The sequence below is a fragment of the Myotis brandtii genome, unplaced genomic scaffold (assembly GCF_000412655.1).
Source record: "Myotis brandtii unplaced genomic scaffold, ASM41265v1 scaffold789, whole genome shotgun sequence".
NCBI classification, from domain to species: Eukaryota; Metazoa; Chordata; class Mammalia; order Chiroptera; family Vespertilionidae; genus Myotis; species Myotis brandtii.
Genome location: NW_005371168.1, coordinates 369980 through 380353, shown reverse-complemented (window position 1 = coordinate 380353; position 10374 = coordinate 369980).

Here is a 10374-nt window from a genome sequence, read left to right as displayed (position 1 = left end):
GGAGGAGGAGGAGGAGGAGGAGGAGGAGGAAGAAGAGCATCTCTGGACCAGAAAACAGTGGGAAAAGAAGAGTAATAAAGAGGCTGCAATTAAACCCAACAAAAAAAGGTAGAACCAAAATTTAACCAGCTTAAAAAAAGAAAAAAGATATAGATTAATAAAACTCAGTTATGTCTACTACAAGGACAAGGAAAATGAATGGAAATAGAATACAGGAGCTGTGTTCACAACCACAAAAAAGTACATGGCAGAAAGGAATCTTTCTACTGTTTCCAAAGGGTAGGGGTAATCAAAACTGGTGGAAATGCCAAGTTTCAAGGAAGAGCATCTGGTAGAAGTGCTGATTCCCACTAGGTCTTTGGTTCTGTAGGCAGAGGCATCCACAGCAGCTTCATTTTAAAAATGCACTAAGAATAAGTCTAGTGCTAAATCAAACGCAGATTCCCCGGGAGGACTTTCCTATGATACACATATTATATACCTAAAATCCTCCACTCCAAAAAACAAGGGAGCGGATACTGTAGCACAGAGTTAAAAATGCATCGGGTCTCTGAGGAAGGAGAAAAACAGAAGCAAACACAGGATTTGAGACATGTAATAAAAAACTCTCTGAATGGAATATTGGTTGCTATAGACACAATTTACTCTCTCTGCATAGTGGAGCAAAAAAAGAAAATATCACCTGACAGAATGCACACACAATTTATCATTGAAGTGCCTGAAACAACAAAGTCAAATAGAAATGGAAACTGAGAATTTCTGAATATGTAAAGTGAAGAATCAGACTAGACTTGACCATTGCACATCTCTAAAATTTTTAAGAAAACATAAATATAGCAAATAGCAAAAATTGTTATGGACAGGGGATTTTTTAAACTCCTTTATAATTAAGTGAACTGCCACACTTAGCTTACTGATTTTAGACATTTCCAATAAGGTTAAATTTTCTAGGTTACAAACTGGCTCAAACTGTCATAGGCTCTGAAGGCTAAAGCAAACATTTTCCCAACTCTCAGGAGTTTCTATCTATTGCTTTTGCCAGATTTCATTGAGTCTCTGCTATCAACTTTTAAAAAGTAGCATGTTTCTGTGTTGGCCTATGCCCTGGTTCTGAAAACATCAGCTTGTTTAAAACAACGGTTCTAGTAATTCTTCCTTGAGTTTTCTGAATATCATAGGTGTAGGTGATAACTTGGACAGTTTTGATTTGGAATCAAAAGCATGGGCCTGTTGCCCAACGGATGTGGTTCAGTGGTTGAGCATAGACCTATGAACTAGGAGGTCACAGTTCCATTACTGCAGGACACAGGCCCAGTTTGCAGGCTCGATCTCCAGCAGGGGGCATGCAGGAGGCAGCCAATCAATGATTCTCTCTCATCATTGATGTTTCTATTTCCTTCTCCCTCTCTGAAATCAATAAAAATATATATATTTTTAAAAAGCATAGGGCTGACTCTCTTAGGCCTAACATAACTTCGAGCATGATTTTCCTTTGGAGGCATTCAAGGTGGGGATGGCTGCCGGAAAGATATCCCACCATGGATGAAAGTTCCTGAGGACTTGAGAGATCCTGAGGTTTTCCAGGTCCAGAAGGGGTTGCTGGAAGCCATGTTTGGCCCCTGAGGATCTGGAATCCTATACATCGAGCAAGTGAGCAAAGCCATGCTCGAGCTGAAGGTTCTAGAATCCTCGAACCTCACCGAGGTCGTGGCTCATGGCAATTACCTGTACAAACTCCGAACCAAGTGGATGCTCCAGTCCATGGCCAAGAGGCACCGCCTGAGGCAGGAGCGAGGGATACTCAAACTTGAGGACGCCATGAAAGCCTAGTAGGCCCTTGAATGAAGTGAAGCCAGTTTGCAACCAGCGTACCTGGGACCGGGATGTGGACAGTAAGCTGTGGCCAGATCTGGAGTGGGTCTGTCCAGCATAACAAGGGAAAACAGCTGGTTGTGGATTTTTACATTTGCCTCTTGAGTCGTGATGTAATTTTTTCCCAAGGTTGCTAATTAAAGAATATAATGTTAAGTAAACAGTAAAAAAAAAAAAAAAGCATGGGGCTGTTGAGTCTTGGTAGCAAAGAAATTCAACTTTGAGGTTTTATTTATTTATTTATTTGTTTGTTTATTTATTCAATCCTCACCCAAGGACACTTTTTCCATTGATATTTATTTATTTTTAATCTTTATTGATGAGAGTGTTACAGATGTCCCCCCTTTCTCCCCCATTGCCACCCTCCACCCAGTTTCGTCCTGCCCCAGACCTTTACCACCCTATTGTCTGTGTCCATAGGTGATGCATATAAGACCTTTGGTTAATCTCTTCCCCCTCCCTCCTCCCTCCCTCTGAGATTCGTCAGTCTGTTCCATGTTTCCATGCCTCTAGTTCTATTTTATTCACCAGTTTATTTTGTTCATTAGATTTCTTGCTTGTTTATTTTGATTTTGGATTCAATTGTTGATAGATATGTATTTATTGCCATTTTATTGTTCATATTTTTTATCTTTTCTTTTTCTTATTCTTCTCCTTTTTCTTCTTCCTTTTCTAAAGAATACCCTTCAACAGTCCACCCTTCCTACCAGCCTCAATGTACTTTCTTTACTTCTCTAGTTGTAGGACTTCCATTCAACCAGATTTCAGCTGGTTCTGAATGATGGTTGTTCTGTATTTTAGTTATAATTTTGATGTGGTTCTGGGAGGCAGCCAATACTGAGATTACCTATGCCACCATCTTGGTTCTCCCTCCATTAATTTTTAGAGAGAGTGGTGGGGGAGAGAGAGAGAGAAAAACATTAATGTGAGAGACATCAATTGATTGCCTCTTGCAAGAGTTGCAGTCAAGGCTGGGGACTGAGCCTGCAAACAAGGTACATGCCTTTGATCGGGAATCAAACCTGAGACCCTTGGTCCATGGGCTGACACTTTAACCACTGATCAAACCAGACAGGGAAACTTTGAGGTTTTAAATAACCTGACTCATAATCCTAGTAGAAAACTCAGGCTGCAGCAACTGAGGAAACAAGGCTGGTAGCTGATTGAGGATTAAAATATTTTGAACTTAACTCCCACTTATTGTACCAGAAAAGAAAGACATAGTGGGTTGGACTTAAATTTACTTATGGGAATTTGATAACGGGGAACGATCTCATCTCTTGTTTGCCTGCAATAGGAAAAGTACTGATAAACATAAGGAAAAAGTCTTATTTGAAGAATATCAGGAATGCATGGAATTATGGTAACAGGAGTCTGAAAATTGGGCAGAAATGAAGGTAACCCCTGAGGGACATTTCCATTCTGTACTTCTGACCTCCCAACAATGATTGTAACCCCAACCAGACCCAATGTCTCTCCCAAAAGTTTTCTGTTTATCATATCATATCATATCATATCATATCATATCATATCATAGCATATTAGAGGCCCGATGAACGAAATTTGTGCAAGGGGCTCAGCCCTCCCAGCTGCAGCAGCTGCCTCGGCCCTTGCAGCCCTGGCTTCATCTGGAAGGTCGTCCGGAAGGTCTTTCGGATGTCTGGTCTAATTAGCATATTACACTTTTATTATTATAGATTATATTATATTTATTATATCATATCATGTTATATTAATTATATTAGTATTATAAAATATTGTTTTACATTATATCTAGAAAAATTGTTTCCAGACATTGGGATTTTTTACATTTTACTTTACTACAGCTGAGTTTCTAAAGATCATAAAGTTGGATATCTATTTGACTGCATACATAAAATGAAATCCAGATGGAGAAAAAATTTACAAGCAAAACCAATTTAAAATAAATAAATAATGGATCACTATGTATAAATTCTAAAAGTAGGGAATACTTTCCGTATAATCACAGAATGTCAAGTATCTGTAAAAATAAAAGCACATATGTAAGCATAAAAACATTTTAACATATCTTGGCCAGATATACAATTACTGAAAAAAAAATTGGTCATTGATTTAGGGAAGAATTGCAATCTGATTAACATCTATACTAATGATAAATTCCTTACAAATGCTCAAACACAATCTCTATACTTAGAGAGCAATTTACATTATTTTAAATCATTAAGTTTGGGGTATTTTTTAAAGAGAATTAACTAGAAAACTTCCATATCCCACAAATGAGATGTGCAACATCCTATATAATAAAAGCCTAATATGCTAAGTATCCAGTCGACCAGTCAGCCGTCCAACCAATCAAAGCATAATATGCTAATGATATGCTAAGGTCGCTCAACCGCTCGCTATGATGTGCACTGACCACTAGGGGGCAGATGTTCTGACCGGTAGGTTAGCTTGCTGCTGGGGCTCGGCCAATCAGGACTGAGTGAGATGGGCTGGACATGCCCTGGAGCCCTCCTGCAGTCCCTCCCTGGCTGGCCAACCTCCCGCATCCCTCCCGGCCCCAATTGTGCAGCAGTGGGGTCCATCGGCCTGGCCTGTGCCCTCTCACAATCCAGGACCCCTTGGGGGATGTTGGGGAGCCAGTTTTGGCCCAATCTCACAGGCCAGGCCAAGGGACCCCACTTGTGCATGAATTTGTACACCTGCTCTCTAGTAAGATATAATGATTCTTAATTTCACTAAGTACTGCTACTAAATATATGCTCCTGAATATCTGGGTGATTTTGACAATAATAGCAGTGCAAAAAAAATGTCACTTCTTCACATTTAAATAAATCCCTTTGGAGATAACTTTCTAATATTTTTCTATGTAGTAGATACGTTGTGGGACCATTTATTATTTTAATTTGTATTTCTCTAATTACAAATGTAACTGACCATTTCTTTCTGCATTTATTAACGCTTCAATTTTTTTATTATGTATTTGTTTATCCATAAAATTTGCCTATTATTCTTTTGCTTTTTCTTTCTTATTGATTTATAGACATCCCTTGCTTTTTTATTTTTTTTAATATATATTTTTTTATTGATTTCAGAGAGGAAGGGAGAGGGAGAGAGGGATAGAAACATCAATGATGAGAGAGAATCCTTGAGTGGCTGCCTTCTGCAGGACCCACACTGGGAGAGCCTGCAACCCAGTCATCAATGATGAGAGAGAATCATTGAGTGGCTGCCTTCAGCAGGACCCACACTGGGAGAGCCTGCAACCCAGGCATGTGCCCTGACAGGGAATCAAACCATAACTCCTGGTTCATGTGTCAATGTTCAACCACTGAGCTACGTTGGCCAGGCAGCTTTTTTAGATATAATCTTGTGTCATGTTTAACTGTTGCAACTATCTTACTCAGTTATTCAATGATTATTTTTGACAAGTGTATCTTCTGAAGTAAAAACCTAATTTTGATATTTTTTAAATCTTCCTCTTTTTCTTTCTCTTTCTACATTATACTTTTGCTTTCCAAGTACTTGTTAAATGTGTTTTCCCATTACAAGTTTACACACTGCCATTCTATATTTTTTTCTATTTACTGTATATTTCACATTTAGTCATTTTATCTAAATTTGATATTTATTTATGTTGTGATTTTCAACCTGAACCTTTATTACTTTATAAAGAAATAATTACTTAACAATTGTGAATTTAAAAATATTCAAACCGATCTATGTCCTATCTTTTGTTCTTTCAACAATCTAGAATCATCAAACTTTCTTTTACATCTACATATTAGGAGGCAAGGAGTTCTAGTAATATGACTTGCAAAAAATATATATATTTATTTTATTTATTCACATATTTTAAACACAATTCATTTTCATTTATTTAAGACAGGCAGAAAATGTATTCCCTTAAACTGTCTTTTACATTTTTATCTTGTACTTAATATTAAAGACATCAATGAAAAAAAAATCAGAATTACTCACCAATTCAAGACTTGCTTGGTCACATGGAGCACACTGTTTCTATGGTCCTTAGTTTGATATTTTTCTACTTGTTATTATAAGTAATATTCAATTTATATGATTCCACCCATATCTTAAAAATTATTTCTGAAGGTTATTTCTAGTCAATGCAGTATTTGTGAGAAAGCACTAATGACTCACTGTTTGAGTGTTTTCCATCCATCATTAATGGTTTCATCTTTGAATAAATTAACTTTTTGTTATAAGTATAAGAGTAAAATTATGATATTCACAAACAATACATATGTGGCTAAATTGGAATGAACATGCATTTTTGAATTTTGAGGCTAAAGGAAATAAAATAATCACAACTCACCTCTATCTGTTTACAATTTATAGAACTTTCCTTAAATTTTACTGTGTATATCATTTTCTCCTCACAAGAACCCTGGGGGGAAGATATGTTTATTATCTGCATTTTACAACTTGCCAGTTTTATAAAAGTTATATTATTTATTTGCAATTACAGTGTTCTCACTGCCAGGATTAAAACCTCAGTCAACAGATTTTATGTCGTGTTGGAAAAGGTCAGGCAAAGGTAAAAGTAACACTCACGGGAGACTTATAAATAGTACAGGTAGGAATAGACAATGTTAGGTAAATGAGCACTTTGGATGCCAAGCAAGGAGGAAGGGCTAAGAAATTGGTCCTGATCTGTCCAGGGAGGAAATAAATGATGTTTGATACAGCACTTTACCATTAATCAGAAAACTTTGGTTTATGAACTGTCTTTCACTGTTCCCATGACTACATGGCATTTAATTTTCCTTGGTAATAGTGTCCATATCTAAAAAATCCAGGGTTTGATCAGTATAATCCTCTAAATCAATCACCACTTCATGACTTCATTTTAGAATAGGATATGTTTTATTATGAAGACCATTTCCCAGAATGCAGGCATTATATCTGTTCTTCTGTAGTGTGAGAGTGATCTAAGATACACAGTAAAATTTAAGGAATGTAAGAAGTCCCTTAAAATATCTATCCCCTTCACAGATCTTAATATCTATGCATTAGTTGTTTATATCATTTCAGACATTAAACTATCTACTAACATACAACTATTTTCAGCAAATGATACTACCTTGTGCCATTGGTACCCATAAACGCATTTGGTTAGAATAAACTATTCTTGTTCATCAGACATCGGTTCAGTTAGTTCAAATAAGTTCCAGAAGCTGAAGAGCAGAGAACACCCAGTGAAGCTAAAGGGTACAGAATGCAGAATGCTCAGCGTCAAACATTTTCTAATATTCAGTGGGTCTCCCCTTCATAAAATACCTTTGAAGCCATAGGAACCAGAAACTTTCCTTTTCTGACCCATGAATCTTAAAACATTTGATACTCATGGGTGATATTTTCTCACTCCTGAGCCCACAGAAGTTTGGTTCTGCCCAATACTTTCCACAAAAACTGTTCTCACTGTGATACCAGATGATTCTTTCTGTTGAAGTGGACATTATTTCAATGTTATTTGTTATGTGTTCTCTTTATATGTTGTTATTTGTTCTCTTTACATATACATTTACTCACTACTCTTTCATCCTATTTAATTTTATTTTTTACTACTGGTTCCCTTAGCTTGTGTGATTTACCTGTAATATCACTCTGTCTCAACCACTAGTGTGACTTCCTTTCTCTCTTTTCATCTTGTATTTTCATCTTTTTAGGTGTGTTTTCCCAGGCCTTCTATGCTTCTGACTTCCAACAATTATTTTTAGTTCAACCAGACTCAAAGTCCCTTATAAAAATATATATTTCACCCAGCCAGCATGGCTCAGTGGTTGAGCCCTAACCTATGAACCAGGAGGTGATGGTTCAATTCCCAGTCAGGGAATATGCCCAGGTTGGGGCGTGCAGCCTGAAATATCTTTTGGGAACGATGGAAATATTCTCTAATTAGATAGTTGTAACAATGTACAATACTATAAATATACCCAAGCCACTGAATTACACACTTTAAAATGGTTAAAATGGTGAACTTTATTTTGTTAGTTTTACTTAAAACAAGCATCTAAAACAACATATATATTTCATCTAAAACAACATATATATGTAGCTAAGCAATATGCTAAGGACTGAAGAGTCTTGAGATTGTAGCTCCTAGGGTTAGGAAGCACAACAACAACAAAAAAGTGTTATTAAAAGCTGCAGGGGATGACCCATACTGTGTAGAGGAAGAAGTTTGACAACACTGTTGTCTACAGTAACATGCAAAATAAAGTGTTTGTATAATGAACTTGTCATTGTGGCTGGATATTTTCAGAGATATTTAGATATATTAGTACCATCAACCTAGAGGTGATAATTGGCTTTTTCTAGCTGTCTGAGGTAATATATGAGAAAAGAGGCATAAAATAAGAAGAAATGTCAAAGGTTTAAGGAGAATTTAGAAATATTAAGGATACTAACAATTCTTTCCAGTCAACAAAATTTTTTAAAAAATAAGTGTGTTAAAAAAATAAAATAAAATAAGTGTATTTAAGAAAATGATGAAGCTCGGGGTGCTGCCAGTAAAAATAATAATAATCTCAGTTTCAAGATATCCTATTACCCTTTTTAATATAATACCTCATAAAAATGAAAGGTATTAATTCATAGACCATTTCAGGGGGAAAAAAATTCAGAGAATCTTAGCACATGCCTCTTAAGAAGCTTCTTGTTTCAATCTTCTTGTTAGACATGAAGTCTTCTAGGAATTCTGAGTGGTTTCCCCACATAAACCTGACTTTTAGCTTTAGTATAGAAGGAATGGTGCTGGAAAGTTATGTGGGTAAGCTTTTGTTTAACTGAGTATGCAATAATTAGATACACACAAAACTCACCCAGTTTTCAAATTATACTTGCTAAAAGCAGAGCAATTAAGTTTTAGAGTTCTACTATACAACAATACTATATTGTGTACTGAAAAAATTAGTACCTGGCCAGTGTGACTCAGTGATTGAGCATCAACCTGTGAACGAGGAGGTCACAGTTAGATTCCCCCAGGTTACAGACTTGGTCCCCAGTAGGAAGCATGCAGGAAGGAGCCAATCAATGATTCTCTCTCATCATTGATGTTTCTATCCCTCTTCCTCTCTCTCTTTTTCCCTCTCTGGTAGCCATAGAAACTTAAAAATAAAAATTAGGGCTCTAGCCGGTTTGGTTTAGTGGATAGAGCATTGGCCTGTGGACCAGAAGGTCCCAGGTTCGATTCCAGTCAATGGCACGTACCTGTACCTCTGTTGCAGGCTTCTCCCCAACCCCGGGCCCTGATCAGGATACGTGCAGGAGGCAACCAATCTATGTGTTTCTCTCACATCGATGTTTCTCTGTCTTTCCCTCTCTCTTTCACCCTCCCTAAAAAATAAAAAAATCAATGGAAAATTAACAAAACAAACAAACAAACAAAAAATTTGGTAAGAAGATATATTAATTAATAATAATTAATTTTTTTAAATAATAAAATGAAATGGGGTCTCTCAGTTCTCAACTTAGCCCAATCAGTTAGCAGGCTGTTAAAACTACTCAACGGCTAACAGCATTCTCAGGGAAAAGGAAGAATGGCTCAGAGGGCAGAGCAAAGACTTGAGGAAAACCACCTTTAGGAAGCATGAGTATTGCTGAAATATGGTTGGGTGAATATCAATTGCTATGAAACACTGTCTCCCCCACCTGAAACCCTTCAAGTACAGGTATATGCTGCAGTTATCCTGTCTTGTTTTGTTCTTCTTAACATTATGTGTTGAATACTTTTAAGTTCACAAGTCTTTGAGTCCAAGTGATGTACCAGAGATGCTGATCACAATGAGGCAATCTATACCTGATTTAAATGATAAATCTTGAACTTTTAGATAATGACATAATTAGAAGAGAGAGAGGAGTGGGTGCATTTTTTCCTATGGAAATGAATAATTGTGACAAGAGAATGGACATTGGTACTTGGCTTTTAAAAATAATAGCCCCCAAATTCCTTCCTTTTCCATACAAACCCCTGTATCTAAGATTGTCCTGTGACAATTTAATGAAGAGATGGTGACAAAAGCGATATTCACAGATTTAAGATCTCAGGCCTTAAAATGATAGGAAGAATCTGCTTATTTTCATCTGGAAAACTTGATCTTGAGATACCCCTCTTGGAACCAAACCATCTGGAGAAGGACCGTAGAGGGAAACAGGCAGTCAGGTCAACAGTGCTGGAGAGCTCTGAGAGGACCACCAGCAACAACCTCTAGGCATGTGAGTTAACCACTCGCACATAGCAATTGCTGTCAGCAGGAGATTGCAGCCCCAACCATGATTGGAAGTGGCGTGGAAGACTCAGGTGAGCTGAGTTTAGGCACATATTATAAAACATAATGAAACAGTCTTTTTTAAATTATTTTTTAAATAAATCTTTATTGTTCATATTATTACAGTTGTTCCTCTTTTTTCCCCCCATAACTCCCTCCACCTAGTTCCCACCCCACCCTCTGCCCTTACCCACCCCCACTGTCCTCATCCATAGGTGTACGATTGTTG